Source organism: Pezoporus wallicus, unplaced genomic scaffold, assembly GCF_028554395.1.
Source record: "Pezoporus wallicus isolate ANWC-B61680 ecotype Strahan unplaced genomic scaffold, APGP_CSIRO_Pwel_v1 contig_3847, whole genome shotgun sequence".
Lineage (NCBI taxonomy): Eukaryota > Metazoa > Chordata > Aves > Psittaciformes > Psittacidae > Pezoporus > Pezoporus wallicus.
In genome coordinates this window covers 2,386,978-2,410,405 of record NW_026639842.1, presented here as the reverse complement: position 1 = coordinate 2,410,405, position 23,428 = coordinate 2,386,978, and the positions used below count along the sequence as shown (strand labels likewise).

The window sequence follows — 23,428 nt, the reverse complement described above, 5'->3', positions numbered from 1 at the left end:
GTGGGAACCTCTGAAAGAGTCACAGAAGCAGGAGTGGGCATACAAATATAATTAAACTCCAGGAGGCTGAAGTGCTGCATTTGTTATTCAGGAACTTTCCTGATGCATTTTGATTTTACCAATAAAGAAATCACACACCGATGCAACCTACAGGGAGAAAACGTTGGGGGTTATGTGCAAAACCAGTTAAAATTAAAAAGAGACAATCCAGATCTTTGGAAAAGCTAATGTCATTTTTCCCAAGCGCATCATGAGCATATGATCAGTGGGAGCATACCACACAACAGTAATGTGAGTAAGTGGCATCTTCCCCAGAGATAATGGGAAACTGAGGCACATACGTGGCTGGGGCTCTGATTCTGCAGAGCACTTAAATAAATGCTTCAAACGCAGCCCATTCTCACTGATGGCAAACGTTGTTTTCCTAAACTTAGTCCTATTTATCTCAAATCCTTCCTCCTTAAAACAGGGATAATGTGATGACTACACTTAACAGTTATTCTGTGGCTAGAAATATGCACAGGTTTACTTTGCTAAGACAAAAGCTATGCATGTGGAGATGAGAACAAGAGACTGGCTTGCTATAGGAGTACTGCTGAGAATATCAGGCACAACTATCATCGGTGTGATGGCAGTAGGAAGTGAGGAGGAGCAAGAACTGAGGCTGGTAGGTGATGGACAAGATAGATAGATACATAGGAAGCCTCAGAGAAATGTACTGTTGAATTTGTGTTGCTATTTCAATGGAAACTAAATGTAGCACGCTTACCATGCAGAAAACACAGTAACAAAGCTGGGGCTTCCTAGATACCTTTATACTACACCAATGTAAGTGAGAGATACTGAGGAAAGGCTTGTTTTTAATCCTCATTCACCCTGCAAGATGGGCAAGACATGAAGGGGCAGAAATCAGCCCATTTCTTTTCAGTATATTCCTTTCTAGTCTTCTTCTCAAAAATAAGGCAAAGCTGCAGTGATTAGTGCAGGCTCTATGGTCAGAAACTTAATTCCTTCATGACACCTTAATTTCTACCACCAGCAACTTGCTTCAGTAGCTCAATGGAATATGGATTACATATATTTATTTAGCTAGTAGGAAGGGTTTAGGTAATGTAGTCGATATATTAAGTCTTGATGCCTATTCCAGCAGCTTAACAGCTGATGACAGACCCTCAAATAATCAAATCTAAATGCATTTTCAAGTAAATTAAATACTTCCTTTTATTATACTGTCTTACTGCACTATATCAACTGCCATTTTACAGATAATCCTCCAGAAAAGTAAGATCTGATTAAAAAAAAATTGCATTTCAGTTTACTTCATTTACCAGAATTCTAATTTTAGTATTCTGTGGCTGACTTCATAAATGTCTCATTACAATAATAACTGCAACTCTATGCACAGTTTCATCAAGACCTTCCAAAACTCTAGTATACAAGGTCACTTGCTGTCTGTGTGGTTCCAACAGCGAATAACTCTCCATTCCACTCAGTGTCAGAACCTCCTGCCTTTTCTGGAAATGCCACCAAATGACTTGGAGATGGTATAAACACATAATTGAAATCAATTTACTTAAAAGGATTGTGAACCTTGATATATGGGGAGATCTGCTTTGATAATTTATGGAAAATTGCTGGAGAGGCCAATACTGCATTGCTGCTTGTCCATTTTAATTCCATGAGAGGATCTGGTAAAAAATCAGAATTTGAATAGGTTCTGTCTCCCCTAACTTGTATCATATAGGAAGCAGGCACATAGTCTACACCAGCCACGTGGGGTCCCTCTGCATTCAGTGGAGAGACACCTTCATCCCTCTTACTGTGGGCTCTCAGACTTTATGTTGAGGGGCCACTGTCATTTTGGGTAGTCCCTCCTCAGGAAGACTTTTCCTTGGCTGTAGTTTGCCAAAAATGTTGCCTTAAACAAACAAATAATCAAACCTGTCAAAAAGATTCTCTTGTGCTCTTTCACAAAAAAACTGTGTTCTTCAAAATTTTTCTGCACCTTCACTTTGAACAGTATCCAAGCACTGAACTAAAACCTAACATCTTATTATTTTTCTTTTTCCATATTCCAATGCCCCTGCTTTATCTCCCATTTTTCTCTTTATTTTCCAAAAGAGGGAAAACAGAACAGAAAATACAGACAGTATTTAACTACAGAGCCTTTAACTACACTGTTAAAGGCTCTCTGAATGCACAGCCAGGGACACACTCAGGATTCTCAGGGCAAGTACAGATTCACCATAGGATATTCTCCGCAGAGTTGTACAGGATTAAGTGAGCAGGGTAACCTCTTCACTTGCTCCTCAGTCACTAACCCCCAGCAATCTGCTCTTCATACTCCTGGGCTTCTCTGAGTTGTAGGGATAAAAGCGAATTTACAGTATTGGCTCATTTCTGCCAGATCTGGGCCTTGGTAGCAGAGAGTCTGCTCCTTTTACCAACCTGGTGACTCAAAGCAGGCAGGATGCTGCAAGTCAGGCAGAGCAGCCTGGCTGAATATTCTGCAAATGTTTTTCTTTTCAAATTTGCTTACATATCAAAATATGAGTTTAGCTGATAAAAGCCAACAGCTCCATCAGAGTCCATTACACTCTATCACGCAAATACTCAGTAATTTCCAAATTAGTCCATGGACTACAACGCATTCAAGTGATCTTTATAATCTCTCTTGTAAAAAAAAATCCACCATTATAAGAATTACTTACATTTTGCCAGGCAGATAGCTTGCAATGTAAATGACTTGTGTTTGAATAGGTAGAATGCATACCAGAATGCATGCTCAAATGAGAGACCATATTGACTCTTCCCGAGCTGTTATGGTCTATTAGATAAATATTATCTTGGTTCAGGATTGTGGTAGTTTTCTATATGCACAGTTTCCTGATAAGCCATATGGACTCTCAGATAAAATTGTGTCTTCAGATTTCGAAAGTGATATGGCTGAATAGCTGTAATGAGTATAAGGAAGCTCCTGTTAACAAATTAATCAGAATGTGTCACTGAATGCCCCCTCCCCTTTCTGTGTTAGTATGTGCTATAATACATACCCGGCAAACAGCCATTGCTCTGTGGTATTTTGACAAAAAACACATGCCAAGGGCACGGCAACCAATCCCTGCACAACAGTTGTGCTTGTATTTGTGTCCCAATGCTACTGTGATTTTTCTTATTATTTTCCATCTTGTTCACACAAATGCACATAACCACACAACCACAGCTCACTGAAGTTAACAGAAAGAACTTCACGGATTTCAAAGGCATGGTTTTCTATCACACATTGCCTTTTCTCACTTAATATTAATCTACTAAACACATTTTTCAGTCATTAAGGTCAAAAACTAAGTGGCTTTATGTTTCATCTGCAGCGACTGTGAGCTCCAGAGATCCTTGTGCAATTTGTAAAGAATACACATAAACTGACCAAGGCTGGGACACAAACCATCAGCTGGAGCCAGGTCCCAGCTCTGCAGGTGACATACCATGCAGCTTCACCATCCTTAACAAGCATGAGGATTTGTCCAGTACATTTGTGCATTTCTCACTGCGTTAGTGTGAGAAACTGGGAGGTGAATTCCAGTTTGTTTAAAGTGACTTTAGACCTTAGAGTGGACTATTTTCTCCTAAACAACTTCTACTTGAAGAGGACAAAAAAAAGACATTATTTCTGTATAAACAATTTATTTTTTTTCCCAGCTTCCCCTCATGGTTAAAGGAGCTGATTTTGTTCTGAAGACCAACACAAAGGTGTACCTACACAGCATGGTTCAGCATTATGCAGATAACCAAGGTACCTGAGAGTACCTGAGAGAGGCTTATGACTCCTGGGTGCTTTCCTGTAACTGTGACTCAGAATGGGCATTGTACCAAAACATAAGTATCTTGCAAGAAGTTTTCTGAAAGGATCTAAATTTTTCTCACAGCAGCAGAAGTGTCACATTGCTGCTGGATAGGATGCTACCAGGGAGCTGGGGAGGGTGAGTCTCACTTTGGGAAAAGGATGGTCCATCCTTTGGATGGATAAAGGCAAGGCCACAAGTGCTATTGCATTATTTCTCACAAATGGGTTAAGCAATTTGATTTTAGACTATTGTGTTTTTTACCTCCAGATCTTAGAATCTGAGGCAACAGACAGCATGTTGAGAAAGTAATTTTAGCAGGTGAGGAATGTAACTTCATTTGGTCCTGTATTCCATGACTTTCTTATTTTCTTAATGCTATTTAAAAGTAGCTCTGCTGTGAATGGCTATATTTGTTCTCTGAAGCATGCTGCTGAAATGTAAACATCATACGACTTTGATTTCCTATGAATAGAGAACACATGCTGTTACTGAAAAGAACATACAAGATTGCCAAGCATTTAGAAATCAAATGTTAATTATGAGTCAGAATGGGAGGACACAATAAGCTTTTGCCCATTCATTGTGGCAAAGAGATAATTTCTAAGCCTCTACAAAAATTGTACTTTGCAGGTCTGTTTGGATTCCTGTATTTTGTCAGGAGAGTGGCATTTCCACTTCTTGCAGAGGATCAGCGTCTGCAGACACTACCTAGTGCTGTTGTCTACCTTTATGAGGAGGTCATCAGCATCTTGCCTGTGCTCGTGTTCACAACCATCCTCATGAATCAGGGTTAAGATGTTCAACTTTAAACAGCCCGACTGTGTTGCAGATGTGCTGTCAATGCTTTTATAGGTCAAATTACACAATGGTGGTTTTATTTTTTCATGGAAACATACCTCTTTCTGTGTGTATTAGTCTCTATGTCAAGTTTGGAATGTGATAATAACATAGTCAGGAACCTGAAGCATCAAGAGGTGTCAAAATAAAACCAACTGCAAGCAGCTGGTTTATCCTCCCCAAAATTTCATCAGCAGCAAGTGAAGATGAGGCCTGTTTTTATCAGTGGCTGGATGACTGGATCCTGACACATGCAACTTACCAAACCAAAGCTGTGCACTTAGTAGAAATTTTGGCTTCCTTTTGCTTTTCCAGGTGCTAATGTCTTAAGCAGCTTATTCAAAAATAAGGTAAGGGCACAGCCTCCCTCATTTCCAACATGTAAGTCAGCTGGGAGGAACTCTCAGTGCTGGGTAGTGTATAACTGGCAGGAAATAATGCACACTTTACTCTTGCTGACACAATGGAGGTTATTGCAAGAACTCATCTCGCTTCATTCAAATAACCGTTTTGGAAACAGGCTTTGTTTCTGTACCTTGTATTTCAGCACTGTCAGACTCTAAATCCAGCAGAGCTCCCTGTGTCCAGCTGTTCTGAAGACAGCCACCCCTTCCATTCTCCAGGAAGCGCTGTTTTCATGAGATTTCTAACACAGCCCATCCCCTGATCAAAAGGCTTGGGTAGGCTTGAATAAACATCTGACCTTCTTGAGGAAGAAAATGTAAACTTCCCTCCCCTCCCACTCCAGCAGTGGTTGAGGTTCTTTTCTACTATTTGTCTTTATTTATCAAGCAAAGACAATATGCTTGACCCTATATAAGAACAGAAGATTTTCAGATTTAAAGAAGCTTTCAGCTATAACAGAAACAACTGAAGAAGTTCAAAATTGTGAATAAAGTATGTAAGAAGTAAGTTTTTATTTTAAGTGTTTCACACTGCGAAGAATACACAGAATAAATAAAGCCCCTTGTGCTTCTAGGTACACAGCATATGATGAACCCCATCTCCGGCTCAGTCTGACAGCTGCTCCTATATTGCAGGTTTGGTGGAAGAAGTGAAGAACTGTGTGGCTCGACCAGCCAGGATTTGGAAGGTCTTTCCTGCTTTTATTTTACTAAAGCATTGCTATTTTCAGCCAATTGTAAAGTGTGCCATCAAAATCCAAAAGTCACTTAAATGGATGTGGGTTTTCTTTTTTATTAACTTGCCATTTTTAACTGAACATTTCCTGTCCTCCAAATCATTCTAGGTTCAGCCTCCAAGAAAGTAGCAAGGGAAAATCAGGCCATTTAAAAATAAAATAGATTACTTCTGCACAGCTTTCTTTAATCAAAACCATTATAACTGATGGCTCAGAGCCTTGATTACACCTCTTCAGAGGGCACCCCTTGATTTTGTGCGACATCCCTGATTATTTTATTTACTTATTTATTTATTTATTAGCTTTTATTTTCTGCCTTGATTTCTAGGTCACAGAGTTGAGGCTCTTTCTTGTTTTAAGCGCATTGGCTTGTTTCTTAGTGGCAGGTTATTTTTCTTACAGGGGCTATGAAGTAAACATGCCCCTTTTTCAGAGGAAGACAAAAATTCCCGTGATCACATATTCCTGGAGTTCTTTCTCTTCCTCCCCAGCCCCTGTGGAGAGCAAGACTGGACGAAGAATCATTCCTCCTGACCTCTACCGAGCACCCGCAGAGCTAAGGGCCAAAAGGTCATTTTCTCAGGTTCCCTCTGGAGGGAGAATCCAAAGGTCATTCCCTCCTGCCCCAACTCACACCAAGTGCATCTGAGAGACATTTAAAACTCCTTTGAAGAGGAAGAGACGGAGTCTGTGTGCTTTACCTACTGCCCTCAACAGCTAAGAGATGTGAACCAGGGTTATGCCTGAAATGTTTCCCTTGACGCTCAGACTTACTCAGGCCTGGCCTTGGGTTCAAGGTTTGGCCCTTTGTGAACTTCAGTGGGGATGGGCAGACATTGCTCACACAGCTGTGAGGTGGGCCTCACTGTTTCTGCTTCCTTTTCTGTTCCTCAAAGCAGCCTTCTCCTTCCCACAGCCCCCAGGGTCCTTCTCCTCCCAGAACTGCATTTTACTAGTAATTTACCAGATGCCATTAGGGAGTGGGGTGGAACAGCTCTTAATCTCTTGATGTTCCTGGTTCTTGGGAATGGAGCTGCAGGGATCATTTTGTAAGTTCTCTTAGAAGACAAACCCAGATAGACTCACCCAGCCTCACCCAGAGCTCCTGCTGCTGATGCCCACTGCTTTGCCATTCACGAACCCTTGGACTGGTTTTGGAACCACAGTGCATTTCCCAAGAGTGAAGTAAATAGTCAAGGTTCTACACTTCCTTCTCATCCCTTTCAAGCAAAAAGTCTCTTTGTTTTCTTGCTCTCCAAATGACCAAGTAAAAGGGAGATTTCTCATTGTTAATTTCTTTGACCTGCCTGAGGGAGGAAGGAAGAGAAGAGCAACAGTTATTTCACAAGGTCCCCTGCAGAAGGGGGGCACCAAGGGTCACTTCCCCTCAATCTGTCCCCTCCAAAGGAGTGCAGTTAGGCTGTGTCAATGCCATGGTCTCTTTGTGGTGGATATGCAGCCAGAGGTCATCCCCTGCCGCAGCCCTGCTCTCGCTGCGGATGACCACACTCTCCTGCATGCCTGCTTTCTCTCACACATGGGGGGCAGGGGAGATTAGTTCTTTTTCCCTCTCTCTGCTTTGTACAGAGAGAACTCACAAGTCACTACCTGGACCCCTTTCGGACAGAGACAATAGAAAAAAGGCAGTTCCTAGGTTGTTTTTTTTCTGAGGATTTTTCAGGCTGCTGGGGCATAGCAGAATTAGCTGAGCAAAGCTTTACAATCCAAATAAAAGTGAAATGCTGAAGTAAAGGTTTTGAGCCATTTGGAGGTTTTCGTAACACTGCCCAGAGCAGCGGCAAATCCACTGCAAAATTTCTATTGACCCTTGGGTACACATCATCCCTAAATTTAGGGAAAATGCTAATCTCCTGTGAAGAACTGTAAGAAAGCAAGGCTTATAAGAAATATACCAGAAAATCTTGTTTCCGTGTCACCAGACAGAAAACAATAACTAAAAACACCTATCCTGCTTGTTGTTTTGAGGTTTGGGTTGTTGCAGGTAACTCCCTCAGGGCTTGATCTGAACCCTTCGAAGTAATGCAAGTGTTCTGGTTGAATTTCATGCTCTTTGGGTCAGGCCAAAACCAGGCTTCCATCTTTACATTAGTCTCTGGGAAGATCTTTAAGGAGTTAATGTAGAATTAAAAGTTTTTGTCAAGAGCTTCCTTTTCACAGGTGATCTGATTCTTTCAAGTCTGGAGGCTAACTTTTGTTCAGAGATAGGGGTCTGCAGCTCCCTCTGAAGTTGATGAGCTCGTCTTTGCCACCTCCAAAGCAGAACCAAGGGAAATAAGCACTGTGCAGCTGCTTACTTTAGGACAAGAATTTGGCCCCAGGATTAAAGAAGAAAACACACTTGTACATTGTCAAGGCATCCTACAATTTCAGCCTTAACTATTTTAAATGACGAGAACAGCAAGCTGCTCAAAAAAGATGTGCAGGCTTTTTATGTACTCGTAAGACTGACTGAATAGCGAAACTAATTTGGCAACACAAATCATCATATACCCAGAACTTCTTCATGAACTCCTTGGCAAGATTCAAAGCTCCTTTTGACACACTCCAAGACTGCTTACAGGAGAACATATTCTAGTTCAGACTTCTTTCTTTTCTCCTCCTCCCCACTTCCTCTACAAAGCCAGAATGACTTCTCTTATGGCAGATGTTGACTCCTGGTACTGCGATTGCAGTCTCCACACTTTAGCACACTAAAAATGAGTCCAGAATTTCCTATTCAGCTCTTGAGATAACGCATTGTTTCCATAGAAGACATGTGGAAGAACTTCAGGTTTATTCCCTAGGTAAAATATATCTCTGTGATGCTGTGAGGCTTGGGTGGTAAATGGCTGCAAAATGCCTTGAGATCCCCATGTAAGTACACAACACTGGTGTTCTACAGCACTTCAGTGCTCTCAAGTTCCAGACTGGAGCCATTCGTCAGTGCTCTGGATAACTCCCCCTTAAACAAACGATTTGCAAATAGAAGTGACATACTGTTCTACACACTGGGCTGCACATTGGTGGGATGCTGGTCATCTGCACAGCACCAAGCCTTCCTGTGCATGCCCAGTCATTCCAGGATATGAAGAGGGACAGGATCCGCTCTTCCGCTCAGACTTGCTTGTTTCACTCAAGTGTGAGCTCATAGTGCCACCCTTGATCTTGGATCTGTGGCTCTGCCTTGGAGCATTACACACTTCCTGTGATGATTTGTTTATTGCTACACAGTAATGCAGATGAACACAATGAATTTCAGTCACTGGAGTATCCTTTCCTCCCCTCCTTCCCCAAATGCGAAGTACAAATCCACTTAAAAAGCAGAGATCTTTCTACTTGTAAAAGAAACTTTTATCTGCATAAGAGAATAAGAAATTCATTAGCTTAAGTTGTGTGATTGTAGCAGCTCATTAGCAAGAGCTGTGCCTTTCAGAATGAGCGGCCTCCAGCCCTGCGTGGAAACTGTCAAAGTTAAGGATAAAAGTATGGGACAACTTAACCACCTTGGAATGCAATTTCTTATTTTTAACTATGCAGACCACAGGGTTCATGAAAGGATTTTAATGAACAGCCACAGGCCTGACATTCAAATCTTCATTTGTGTCTAATTTCAAGCAGAATATAAAATTGATAAATTGATCTTTCTTGGCAAGAAAAAAATACAAATTTTAATTTATGGTGATTATGCTTTTGGATTGATTTTCACCAATTCCCTGTTTTGTTTTGTTTTTTTTTCTTAAGGTAAAATAAACATTTTGATTTCAGGTTTAACTACTGCAAAATACTGCTGTTAAAATCTTAACATGGCTACTCTTAAAACCATCAAAAAATTGCCTCTTCTAAAAAGAAAACGCAGTAATTAGTCTTACTAATTTGTTGAAAGAAATAAATGATACAGTGGAGTTCTCAGCCATTTGTCAAGTCAAGAAAGTTATTATATGGTGCTTTTTCATCTGTGGAATCTCAGAAGGCATGGCCTTGATGAAGCAGGGCATTTGCAGCATTTTATAAAATGTATGAGGGGAGATTGGAACATATTTTTCAATCTTCCCCTGCCAGCCTCCATGGCTTTAGTCAATTTATGCATCATCTGTTAAAGTTCAATATGGGGCACTGGGTCCCAAAATGTACTTTGCAGCATCCATAGCAAATCTTCTTATCTCTGCTTTCATATCTGAGCAACATATGCATTACAGTGGAATTTGGGATCAGCTTTTAGGGTGAAGGGTGAAACGCTTACTTAGATAACCCACAGTATCTTGGCTTCAAGTGTAATGTTCAGGTGCGGATAAATGCGTTTCATTTTCCGCAAAGATAAATGATAAAAGATACAGTTTTATACTAGGATTTATGGACCTCTGTACCCACATACATATGGACATCAAGTATTTGTTTTAAAATGTATGTTAAATACAAAAATTGCAAAAGCAAGTTTTCGGTTATGCATTTCTGAGGAAAATGATGCTATTTGACAGAGCATGATGGCTCCAGTAAGGCACCAAAGTGTGCCTTTAGTTATCAATGTGCTTTTCTGGCTTCTTACTTAATCCAAACAAAGCTCAGTACCTTTCCTCCCCCTCAAAGAAAGGAAACTACACATTTTTGTGTTTGTAGCGGCACTACAACTTCATGAGAGTTAACAAAACTTCACAAAGGAATTGCGCATGGGGAAGCTCCAATGCTTTCTGCACCTTTTTTCCAAGTACAGCTTCTACTATAGCAGATTTTTGTGGTTGTTTTCGCAACTATTCTGTTTCCACACTTGCTGCATTTTTGCTTTGTTCTCCCGTATGTCATTTGAGAACAATGCGCGTCATGCGAGGTAAGACGCTACTGGCATGGAAAGGCAAAATCACAAATGGCAATTACTGTTGCAGGGTGCAACTGAGGAAAAGATACCTGGTTTTTAAGTTCATGCTTTAAAATGTGATCTCTTATTTACAGTGTTACAACGAGTTGTTGCAGAGTATTTCTCCTTCACAAAAAGCCCAGCTGCACATAAAGTTTTTCGAATTATACAGCTATTTGCAGGTAACAATCTTTATTGGAAAAAGAGATTTTGTGCCAGGTTTTGTGCCAGGCAAATACAAGGCTTTTTTCCTCAGAAAAGTCCTCCTCAAGGTCCAAGTGTTTTAAAATAGGTACGCTTATCTGTCACAAAATAAAAAATCACTATTCCACTTCCTTATGACCAAGAACCACCAGGCCTTTTAGCGTCTACATACACTATTGAGGTTTGGCCTGACAGACTTTCAACAGCACCGAATGTCCCCAAACCAAGCCCAGCCGCCTCTCCCACGTAGTCCTCCCGCGCCCACCCTCCCTCACGGCGGCATCAGCCGTTAACGGCACCGCCCCGCGGGGGCCGGCGGCCGGCTGCGCGCCCGCTAGCGCCGCCATCGCCGCGGTCTCTATCGCAACGCCGGATTGGCTAAGCGGCGTCGGGAAGGTGTCCGCCGATTGGTTGTGTCCGGGTGCTGTTGCTATGACTCCGTTGCTAGGGCCTCGGCCGTCTCCAGGCCCTGCAGGAAACATGTAATGAATTATGGATGGTTGATTTTCTCAAAGAGGCCTGATCTGTAATGCAGATGAGCTGCAAGGCCCTCCTTTTCTTCTGGGTTCTTAAAAAAAAATATTAAAAAAAAAAAAAGTTAAAAAAAATTTGAGTTTTAAATCAGAATCTGGCATTTGTGTGGCTGTCCCCAGTCACAGCGGTAACTCCTGAATACTGATGTCAATTCTTATGCAAAGGCAGGGCCAGAGGTCACTGTCTGTTATTTGTTCAGGAAAAGCTTGTAGGATTTTCGCTGAACTCTGTGACCCATTGGGGTATTATGTCCTCCCCCTGGCCTTTGGTTCAAAGACAAAATAGGATACAAACACCAGAAGTGGTATTTTTTAACAGTTGGAGAGGAAATTGTCCCCATGGAGTATGATGGAGCAGGAGGAACCCAGCAGCCAAGCCAGCCAGCATGCTGGATTTTCTAGCCTCCTAAAAGGTGCCTTTGCCCAAATATGACCTAAAACTTTCTGTTGGTGCAGTTTGTGCAGCTCAGGCCTTCACTAATGGTTTCAATAGCCTTTGGCTGAGGAGAGCTTCCCTGTGAGTGCCATATCTATAACGTGCCTGCTTCACACAAGTGCGAAACTGGATGTTGTTACTCACAGATAACTCTCCAGCTGGAACTCCCCACATGAACAAAGCCTCTGATGTTTCATACCTGAATAAACAGGTTGCTACAATTCACTTAATTTCCCTAATCTTCATCTATTAAGAACTACAGTGGATGTTATACTATGGAAATTATGTTTTTCTATACCTAATGTACCTAATGAATACTGATGTCAGAAGAGACAACTCTCTTCTGATAGTTTATTTGTTTAGTTCTGGTTCATTTCTTTGTTTTTTATATTGGTGATAAATCATGTCAATCCTTTCTGTGTCGAGCCTCTGTGGACAAATGTCAATTGAAAAATTACTAATTTTAGAGAAAATAATGAGCCTGATCCTTATTTTGAGTCAGATTGTGTAATTTTGGGTGGACTCAGCCAAGTGTGGTCATTCTCAGCAGAGGTATCTTGGTACCTTGAAGGTTCATGACCAACGTGAGGGACAAGGCAGCCCTGCTAGTCCTCAAAGCCCTGTTTTTTCAGACATCTGCACACTAAGCGGTTTACTCACCAAGGAAATGACTGAGAAATTAGATGAAATTCTACAGATTTTGTATCATGGAATTTATGCTTTTTATGCCTTAAATCCTGACTGGTTCATGGTTCTTCCTCAGGGAGAAGTAAATCACTTAAGCAAGAGCTCTGAGATGAAGATGGCATATATCCACCCTCCTGTGATTCAGAGTAGAATGACACCTTATTTCTAGGATTATTAAACAAAATATTCTGTTGTGTAAAAACCAATGAGCACTAAAAAAAAGAAAAAAATAAAAAATTAAGAAAGTCTATGAAAAACTGCATACAGGAGGAGAAAACACTCTAAACTCTGGCCATTAGGCAGTCCCTAAAAAAAGGTTCAGCTGCAATGGCCCTTATGTTTTATTATTTTCTATTATCAAAATGTTTTCTGTTGAATAAAATGGTTAAGGCAAAACTGTACTGCCTATCCCACCCATTCCTGACAGAGCATTCATCAAACTCCATTAGAAAAAAAAAATAAATCCAGGCTATAGATGTGTCATCAGAGACCCAATGATGCTGAGAAATGTCTGAGATGCGGTTTGCTGAAAACACTATATTAACATTTGTGTATATGGATGTGTTAATTTTATGGTTTTGGTTATGTGCAACATACATTAAAATGAAAAATATGTTAACAGTTTGTACTTGCAGGAAAAGTAGATCATGTTTTTGTGAACCAAATAATTGTGTTTTAAACTTTTCATTGTGATCTTTATTTTCGTATCTAATACTCTATGCCTAACCCATTGGAAGATGATTGTTCCTACACCTATATAAATACAGCATGCACCAGGGGATTTGGAATAGCTTAAATAGCAAAGAGGCAGCAAATGACTTAAGCACATATACAATTTAAACAAATAGATATTTCCAGTGCTATAAATGGCCTTAGTATCTCACCATGTTTTCTATTGAGGAAGCACAAGAAAAAATCAATCATCACCAGCCAAATTCTTTCTGCAGCTATGCTGTCAGGCTGTGGAAAAGTTTTAGTAGTGCTGGGTGTTGTAATGATGTCTGCAGCATAGCTTTTGCCATCGTGACTTTGTCCTAACTTCACTAAAAGAGTGCTTGAACCTGCAGGGCAGAGAGACCTCAACTCCACTGAGAATTGAGTCTCCCCCAGGACATTTTGTAGGCAGCTCCTCAGGAGGAACCTTGCTGAGTTTTCCTGATTAAGATTCAATAATTCCCTTTCCTGTGTTTGTGAGGGGCAAAAGCAGAGCTGGAGGCCTTTATGGTATGGACCTAACAACCTGACTCAAATCGATACAATACAGACTGAACAATAGGTCAAGTGTGAGAAGGTCCAGAGTCATCAACAGGGAGAAAAATGATGCAGGAAGCTTTCACAAAGAAGCTGCTCTTAAGGAAAGAGATGAATGAAGAAAGAGACTTTTTTAGTGCATGATGAGTGGGAGGTTGGTGTATGTCCAGAGTGGAGCAGGAGGCAATCTTCAGAAAGCAAGAGTGGCTATAAGAAAGGAAGGAGAGGAAGTAAATTTTACTTTTTTTTTCTTTATATCTGTAACATCTGATTGAAAAAAACCCAAATTATTTCCATAGAAAATATCAAAGTTCCCCCACCCTCCCCAAATTTTCAATATTACTGTTTCAGTAGGCATCTCTTTCTTTTAGAAACAAATGAGTTCTTTCAATTTTCTTATCAACAATGAAAACATTCTAAAGCTCCTTTTCTATTAAGGACTGTATGAACAAAAAAGCTTTGAATTTTTAACAATAATAGTTTTAAAATAGTGCTTTAGCACAAAAATATTCCTCACAAAGACCCTTCTATAATTTAAAACATTTTCTGCTGAAGTAATTTCAACTGGTTTGTGCTATCAGTAATCTTCATGGAGTTTACATTAATCCACAAACATTGTACAGTGTGATGAAGCTGATGAGAATCAACAAAGGATAAAGTAGAGTATCACAGCCCAGATAAAGAAACCCACTGTTTAATGCCAGCTGCTTAGGAAATGTCAAAAGTAAAGTGAGTTTCAGGTCAAGGGCACTGGGAACACTTTGTTGGCAAACCCTAAGACAGGCAGCTTTTGTTATTAGTATGAACAAGGATATGGTGAGTCCTTTTTAATCTATCCTTGGGCCTTCTTCTAGCTTCCCAGACACAAATCCGTCCCATTTGGGCTCACCTCTGTGGCATTGCTGGGTGTTTTTCAAAGCATACCCTCTTTGGTCTTTCTAATGTTCCCCATCAGGTTTCCTAAAGGCCAGGATTTCAGTGAAAATCCTTCTCCTAGGAGACACGTGGGCTCAGTGCCAGGCCTTGAAAGTTCAGGAAATAGTGGGCACTTGCTCTTTTTTAAACTTTCCATGACAGCAAGGATCTTTCTTCACCCCTTGTTTTTCTGCCATGTTATTTAACAGTACCTGTGTCAAGCCCATTTCCATCTTGCACACCTTTGCCTTTGAGCATTTTGGTGTGCTATTCTGGAGCATTTAGGTGGTGGGTCGTGAGTGTAACTTGTTTATCACCAGCTAGAGGAGTTGTACCTCTTGCTACAACACAAAATTGGCAAATGAAACTTCTGAAGAAACAGGACCAGAGTGTGGGGAGGTTAATAGCTTGATGAATCTTTCTATAAGTAGCCCTTTCATAAAGGATGGGGTACTATTCCAGGTGACTAGGAAACAGAGGATCTGCTTTGGGAGAACTAACACGGTATGTACTGATAAAGTTTGACAAAGTGTACCCAGCAAGGTGCTGCAAAACAAGACGAATGTTGACATTCACTCTGGAATGAACAGCAAAACAATTTGGCCCTGTAACTTCAGAGCCATAATACGGTCCTGCAGATGTGCACCAAGTCAGTTGTGAAATACAAGAAATTTTGGAATGATTTTGCAGGTTAACAACATGGTTTGATTCTTTCCTTACTGGTGTTTTTACCACCTCTTTGAATTTTCAGGCATCCCCTAAATTCGTGTTTAGTCCTTGAATGATATGTACCAGATAAAAAGTCCTAATATAAAACTGCCCAATATTCTTCCTAACATGCATGCTGTTAACATGCTGTGGGATACGGCTTGTACATTTTAATGAGACAACAGTAGGAAACAAACTTCTTCAATACAAAGTCTGGGGCCAATTCTGTTAAATATCTTTGTGATGATCTGGATGAGAGGATCAAGTGCAAATAAGTTTGTAGAAAAACTTAGAGTGATCAGTAATTTTGCAGAGAACACCAAGTTGGGTGGGAGTGTTGATCTGCTGAAGGATAGGAAGGCTCTGCAGATGGATCTGGACAGGCTGGATTGATGGGCAGAGGCCAGTTGTACGAGGTTCAACAAGGCAAAGTGCTGGGTCCTGCACCTGGGTCACAACAACCCCATGCAATGCTAGAGGCTTGGGGAAGAGTGGCTGGAAAGCTGGTTGGTGGAAAAGGACCTGGGGGTGTTGGTCGACAACCAGCTGAATATGAGCCAGCTTGTGTCCAGGTCACCAAGAAGACCAACGGCATCCTGGCCTGTATCAGCACCAACGTAGCCAGCAGGGCTAGGGCAGTGATCATCCCCCTGCACTTGGCACTGGTGAAGCCACACCTTGAATACTGTGTTCAGTTCTGGGCCCATCACTATGAGAGAGACACTGAGGTGCTGGAGTGTGTCCAAAGAAGGGCAATGAAGCTGGTGAAGGGTCTGGAGAACGAGTCTTAAGAGGAGCAGCTGAGGGAACTGGGGTTGTTTAGCCTGGCTGTTTAGCCGCCCTTTTCAGGAGGCTTAGGGGGGACCTTATAGCTCTCTACAACTACCTGAAAGGAGGTTTTAGTGAGGTGGGTGGCAGTCTTTTCTCTCAAGTAACAAGCAATAGGACGAGAGGAAATGGCCTCAAGTTGCACTATGGGAGGTTTAGATTTGATATTAGGAAAAATTTCTTCACTGAAAGGGCTGTCAAGCATTGGAACAGGCTGCCCAGGGAAATGGTTGCGTCACCATCCCTGGAGATATCTAAAAGACATGTAGATATGCTTAGAGACATGGTTTAGTGCTTTACTGGCAATGCCAGGTTGATGGTTCAACTCAATGATCTTAAAGGTGCTTTCCAATCTAAATGATTCGGTGATTCTATGAAATGCCTCAGACATGCTGGTGTTTGCTGTCTCCCACACAATCCTTTTCCACACAAAACTTGTTTCTGAGCCTGGAAAGGGCCTTTTTCTGAATGAGCCATGAACAGTTACTCCAAAACAACTGGTTATTGGCCTTCCCTTCCCACTCCTCATGCAGCAGCTGTTGGTAGGATCGCTGCAAGTGTAGCCACAGAAATTGCTTTAAAAGCAGCTTGGTAGCTGCTCCAGCTTTTCAAGTCAGCTGGCAGCTGACTTGTGAAGCTGAAGCCAGCCGGCAGTGAGATGTCTAATACATATCCAGAAATTACTGTGTATTTGCAGTAATTACCATACTGACACACCACACTGTTTTGTCCATATTCTGTGGTCAAATAGAGCTGGTCAAAATGTTGCCATTTATCCAAAACGGAAATAAAAAAATAAGAGGAATAATGGGACTTTGGATGTTGATCCCATATGCCAGAATTCTACTGGATTGCAAATATCTTCTATTACATATAGTCTGGGAAGAAAAGGTGCCATGATGGGTAGGATCTTTCTGGAGAAAGGACCATGATATCAGAATTATGGCTCTTTCATAAGGAGTAAGTACAGTAACAGTGCAGTAATGGTGATTTGGTAGCTGGTTATGTAAATAAAAGCAGCATAAATAGTGTGTAATAGTTAACATTACTTAGGTCATTTGCAAGAAAAATCTCCATTTCCCCTTCAGCAAACCCCGTGTAATGCAGTGGGCTGCAGTGTTGTGTTATTTGAGCTTTTCAAGAGACTTTTGAACTCACAACTATCAGGAAAGCTGGCGTGTTTGAATATGCCTAGGCTAGCTTTGAATTTATAGGAATTTTGTTGGCACTGGTATCAAAACTCATATTGTGATCAATGGAAACAGCATAGAGCCTTCATTTCCTAAAAGTAATTTCCTCTAAGGTAAGAAAGCACCATAAGATCACCCAGTTTGATCTCCTCTATAATACAGTTTTACATGATTCACATATATTTTTGGCATGATGACTAGTTAATTTATATCTTCAGGGGTAACAGTTGCATGCCACAGGCATAGAACAGAAAGAACAAGCTATAGTGCCAAGTATGTATGAGGCCCCAGCAATGATGGAGAGTTTATTAAATGGGACATGCCTAATTGATCATAATTAGTGAAAGTGATACCTTCACCCATCTTTTAACTCATTTTTTTCCAATTCGACCTTAGAAACTCTTTCCAATCTAAAATCTGCCAATCAATATTATTCCGTGCACGTGAGCCAGAAATACAAACATAGTACCTAGGAACATTTACCTCTATCTGTTCAGATCTATTTTGCTTGGAGCCTTTTTGTCAGTTATAGTCTGTAATTTTTGAAATAAAAAAAAGAAAAACAGCCCCCCTCAAAAAAAAAAAAAGACCACCAAAAAACAACAAAAACCAAGCCAAAGCCGACAAACCAAACCCACCCCAAACTCCAAAACAGGCAAATAAACAAAAAATCCCAAATAAACAAAAAATCTCCAAACCCTCAGTCATCTCCATCTGTCCAATTGTTCATGAGAGGGAGAGGGAATTCTTCCTACCCTGAAGTTATATTAAACCACATTTTTTAGGAAGGTATGTGGTATCACCTTGAAACCTCCATCCAGCAGTGAGACCCTCACCTTCACTGATAATTTTTTAGTGTTTAATTATCCTGTCTGCAAGAAAATTTCATCTTGTTTCAAGGTTGAATTTGTCTAACTTCAAGTTTCAGCTGTTCAATCTTGTTCAAGCTTTTGTCAACAAGATTGAAAGACCTTTTTATTTATCTTTTCCACCAGGTAATATATATATATGCCTATACAAACTGGTAGAGTCATTCTATAACTTAGCTGAAGTTCTGCTTCAAACCAGCACATCTCAGCTCTTGCTTTTCCTACATCTCCTTGAGTTTCATTTCTTCTGTATGCTGCATAGTCAGAAACCAGCACTGTTTTCTGGCAAGTGATGAGGAAAGAGGAAAAAATTATCTGAGAAAGAAGAAGAGATGTTCAAAAGGAATTGCTTGATGATTGATCACTGTGTATTTGGAAGAGGCATTTCCTCTTGAAAAGTAAATCTCTGCTAAACATTCCCAGCCTGCCCTCAAACAGGCTGTCAGCTCTTTTCTACAGTACTGATACTAAATGTCTGAAGAACAGTGTCCTGTCCTGAACCACACCTGGCATAAAATAGCCAGCCTTCAGTGAGGTCAGTTCCTGCTGGTGAAACTGTTGCTCTATCATTTGAGGATGTAGGAAGCACTTTACAAAGAGGCATATGGATGTTAAGAAACACTGGCTAAAAGCTGTGATAAGCTGTAGCATCTTGTACAGTGCTCTGTGTCCTCAGTTCTGTTACCTTCAGTAAAAAATATAAGGCCGACCAAACCTTGGCTTGGGAGTGGAGACACAGCAAAACCATAGGAAACTCCAACCACTTAACAACTCCATATTAAACATACAGGAACAGCAAAAATTTCTCTAGCAATCTTCTGTCAAGTTTGTCACCCTACACATCCAGTTATTAATATATTTATTAATATATTACTTAACTTTCACATTATGAAAACATCAAGATAGATCTGCCAGTCTAGGACATCACTAGATTAGGACAAGCTTTTGGGACTGTAACACAAGCTATAAATAGCTGATCAGATAAAAGCATTCAGTGTAGAAGGAATGAGGGATCCAAAATAAGAAGGTGAGTACAGTTCTTCCCCAAGGAGGAGCCATGATCAGAATTCAGCATTTGCTGGTAGAGTAGTTTCTGTGTGTACCCTGTTTGGGAGCAATTTCTGCAGCAGCGATTTATTTCAAACATCTCTTTTTTTTTTCCTCTCAGGATGAAGCAAATGTTTTAAATTATAGTTATAGCATGGAAGAGAGAATTTAACTGAAGCACAAATATGAGTCATGAAAATGTTCATGCCTTATTTTCAGGGTAATAACTAAACACCTGCTAAATTACATTTTAAAGAATTACCCAGTACTTCACAGTGGGTTTTATCCTTTCACTTGTTACTTTCTCTCTTAAGCCCCATTCTAGATCCTTGATCTGCGTGGGAAGATTGCCTCATCCATACAGTACTCCCAAAACTCAGCAGACCTGCATCTACCAATGCTCTGCTCATGTAGGGCTGATTACAGGACAAGGATGGAGGTTTGTGCAATGGGGACAGCACTTCTTGGTGCTTTTAGGTGGAGTTCTGGCATAGTACTGGGTGCACCAACACAAAGAGAGAAGAGATCATTACACAGAAAAAAAAAACAAAAAGAAAACTTTTTTTGAAAGCTTGTGCATCAGAAATAAGAAATTAAAAGTGACTCATCCATGCCGAAGCTGTGTAATCTTTACTTTCCCACACGTTGCTGTTTTCTTCTGTTAGCAGCTTTAATGTAGTAAAAGCATCTCACTGAGGAGGAAAATGCTGTAGATGGGTATTATGTCCCCAGAGATGCAGAGTATATATTCGGTTACTGAAACTCTTGGGAGCACGGTGGAGGGCTCATGCTCAGTTGTCTGTTTTCCTTTTTATGTTTTCTTTAGTTGTTTTTCATCCTGGCGCTGAGTGGGCACATAGGACTCTTGAACAATCTGTAATTGCATAGTGTCACAGCTGATGAGGTTACAAAGGAGTAAATATGTAGTTGGTATTAGAGAGGATATTTTTGACAATACTCACTCTACATCTAATAGAGTGCATCTGTGTCCTCTGTGGGCACTTTGCCTTAGATAATATAAAAGGAGAGCAACAGGGAAGAGAGAAGCAAATTTATATCTGCATAGTCTTCAGCGGAATCAGTTTCTGCAAATATACACACTTGACATTTGAACTCTTTCATACCAGTACTGCTCCTATTGATGCCAGTGACATCTTTGCCTTTGAACAGGAATAGGATTGAATTTTCACTGTTGATTCTCTTATGATAAAAGGGGTGGAGGTATCCCAGCATGATCTGATTGCCATAGTCAAAGGGAAGAGTTTTATTAGACCATTGTGTCAGTAATTCTTGACCTGGGGTCATAACTGTGTCTTAGGGAGGCACAACAACTCTCCCTTTTTTTTGGCTCACAAGGAGAGAACAGCAATCTGATATATTTTTCTGTTGCAATATGGATCACAGTGCAGAGCAGAATAAACCAGTTTCATCAGCCTGCCTCTGCTGGGTTGTTACCTGCTGTGTTTCCGCTTCTGCTAGCCAGATTTTGGCATCTCGGTGATACAGAACAGACTGCTCTGGACAGTGCCACCCATCTAAAGTCGTGAAATCATATTGTATTTATACCACTCAGAGCTGAGGGAAATATCCTTTTAAAGAGCCAAAAGCCGATTTTATTCTATAATGGCAATGTTGAAAGATTTGTTGAAGAGGCTGTTGCATACTGATGTTTGATTTTCTTTGTCTGAAGCAGTCATTAGACACATTTTTAGTGTATGTACCTATACATTCGTGTATATACCTATACATTTGTCTATCTTGTCCAAACTTATAGAGTGACGTTACTTGAAAGTCCATCTTTTCCAGCTCTAAGAGCAAGTGTGGGAACAAGAAGACTGACTTCCATGCAACCATGTCAGTTCACCTCAACCGTTGCTTCACTTGGTCAACCTAAAGGTGTGACACAGGCTGTTGGGAACATCCTCCCACCTCTCAGCTTTAATGTTCAAAGTGTTGCAAGCATACTGATCTTCAGCAACGATATACTTTCCCCTGCATGTTATAGTGAAGTGGCAGGAGTCACCCGTGTACAGGGATATTATTCCCTGGCTTGTAGTGCAGCAGCAAAGTAAAAAACTTCAAAAAAATACCTTTAGGAAAATAAGAGAAAATGGCGAAAAGGCAACAGTACACTTGGTTTGCCAAAACCTTGACAGAAGCAAAGATATACATTATTTTCTGGGGTCGCTGAATTCCTGAAGAAAATACAAATGATTTGCTTTCATTTTCCTTGCCTTGCTCTTTCTCTTCCTCAAATTCTGATGCCTTCAGCATCTGACAATAGCACCACCTATGCAGTACAGCAGAAATGATCAGGAAATAAGGGGAGTGGTTAGGTGATCTACTTTTTGATCAATCTGCTAAGAGCTGTCTTCTGTATGAATGAGAGAAATCAGACACAGTATAGGAGAAATCCAACAGAGCTTGCTTGTTTTCCCCACCCCCCCTTTTCTCTAGCCACAGGAGTGGAAGCAATCCGCTCCCAGGGATGGGTGACATGGGAGCAGTCTCCATCCCCTGGGTTTGTTGTGGTGTAGAGGGATTATCCCTTCCCCCCGCATGAAGGGTTATTCGTAACTTCTTTTTGTCTTCCCTTAAGTGTTTTCCCTGTCTTAAGGTTTTCTGTTTCTCATTTAAACAGTGTTGCTCTGGTTTTGGCAGCAAGGTGTGCAAGACTCGAGGGACAGGCCTGCCTTCATGTAAAAGTCTGAAAGAAAACAGTTCTTTTTCCCTTGGCTTTAGTGTATTTTGTGGGATCTCTGCCTGACCCACACCATTCTCTCCCTGCCTCCACTCCTCTTTTGGTCTGCAAACTCGAACATTCCTTTTGCTAATCTTTTCCCCACTTGTCATGAAAAACCTCAAGATCCAGGTAACGAATGCCATCTCACCTCTTTCTCTTTACTCATATTTCTGTGAGGTGAATGAACCTGCTGACAACGGAAGGAAGAGATAAGAAATCCCCCATAGAAATATCACAGATACTTAAAATAATTTGGAGCAAAAATCCCTGCAGACTTACTGAAACTGCTCCCCCCACCCCCAATGCACAGAGGTTTATTTATCTGCTTTACTGCATTTTGCTTACGTCAAGAGCTGGATTGCTCCTGTACAGCCCCCTCACCAGGCAGATAATTACTACATATTCTTTTGTATTGCTGCCACCACCTCCACCATCGGGCGCTTTCTCAAACAATCGCCTGCGCAGCCTCGGAGCAATCCATCTCTCTGCAGACAGTAGGATAACAGTTCTTTGATATTAGGGGTCTCCCAGGAGCAGGTGAGAGTCTTGCCTCTTTTCTTGAAAATCAAATGAAGTAAATACTGTGCATTTCTCCTTCCTTTTCCAGATCATTAGCAAAGATGTTAAATAAAACTGGGCTAGCTCTCTGACAGCTCCAGCCTTTTCTTGATGGTATCTCGTTGGCCGTCACTTCCACACAGACACACCGACGTGATGCGGTGTCATTTATCATTACCTTTTGTTTACAGCCACTCAGCCAGTTGTCACTCTATGTGACAATGCCTGTATTCAAGCCAATATTAATTTATTTTTCAAGAAAGGCTTTCTGAGAGTAAAGCTTATGCCTCACTAAGGATCCAGCTGTACTGCATTACTGGCAAGACCTTTTCCTTCACCATCACTCATTATATTTTTGATTAAACAAATCATAGCATAGCCTTACCTTTCTCTTCTTGTTATTCACAGCTCAAGGTTTCTTCCACATGCTTGTGCTTATCTTTTCAGCTGGTTATTCATGAAATTCTATTGTTATGCATTTAGGCAATAGCCATTTTTAGGCTTTCTTTGATTTCCTCCACCTCTCTCTAGCTCCTGAAGTTCAGCTTCTTTCTCAGTTCTCTGGACATAGAACTATTAGATTCTGTTGGATACAGGCAGCTGGAGAACTCAGCAATGCCAGGTCTAACTTGGATTTTTGCCCTAGGAGAGGATGTGCCCAATAAAAGTGACATCTGTATGTGTAAGGCAGGAGACAAAGATCTTTTTGTAGTTCATAGTAGTCACAGCAGTGGATCTTGGTTTTGAGCTTCTTCCTTTTCTACCCTTCTCTTTTACCTTGCTGCTC

The 23,428-nt window shown here is 40.9% G+C and overlaps 1 long non-coding RNA gene across 1 annotated transcript; it reads left to right on the top strand.

The window, feature by feature from the left end:
• The first annotated feature begins 11,233 nt into the window (after nucleotides 1-11,233).
• On the top strand, nucleotides 11,234-13,151 carry LOC130603043 (uncharacterized). The gene is made up of 3 exons (XR_008973054.1): nucleotides 11,234-11,358; nucleotides 11,875-12,056; nucleotides 12,609-13,151. It is a non-coding gene; the product is annotated as an uncharacterized LOC130603043 (long non-coding RNA).
• Nucleotides 13,152-23,428: the final 10,277 nt, after the last annotated feature.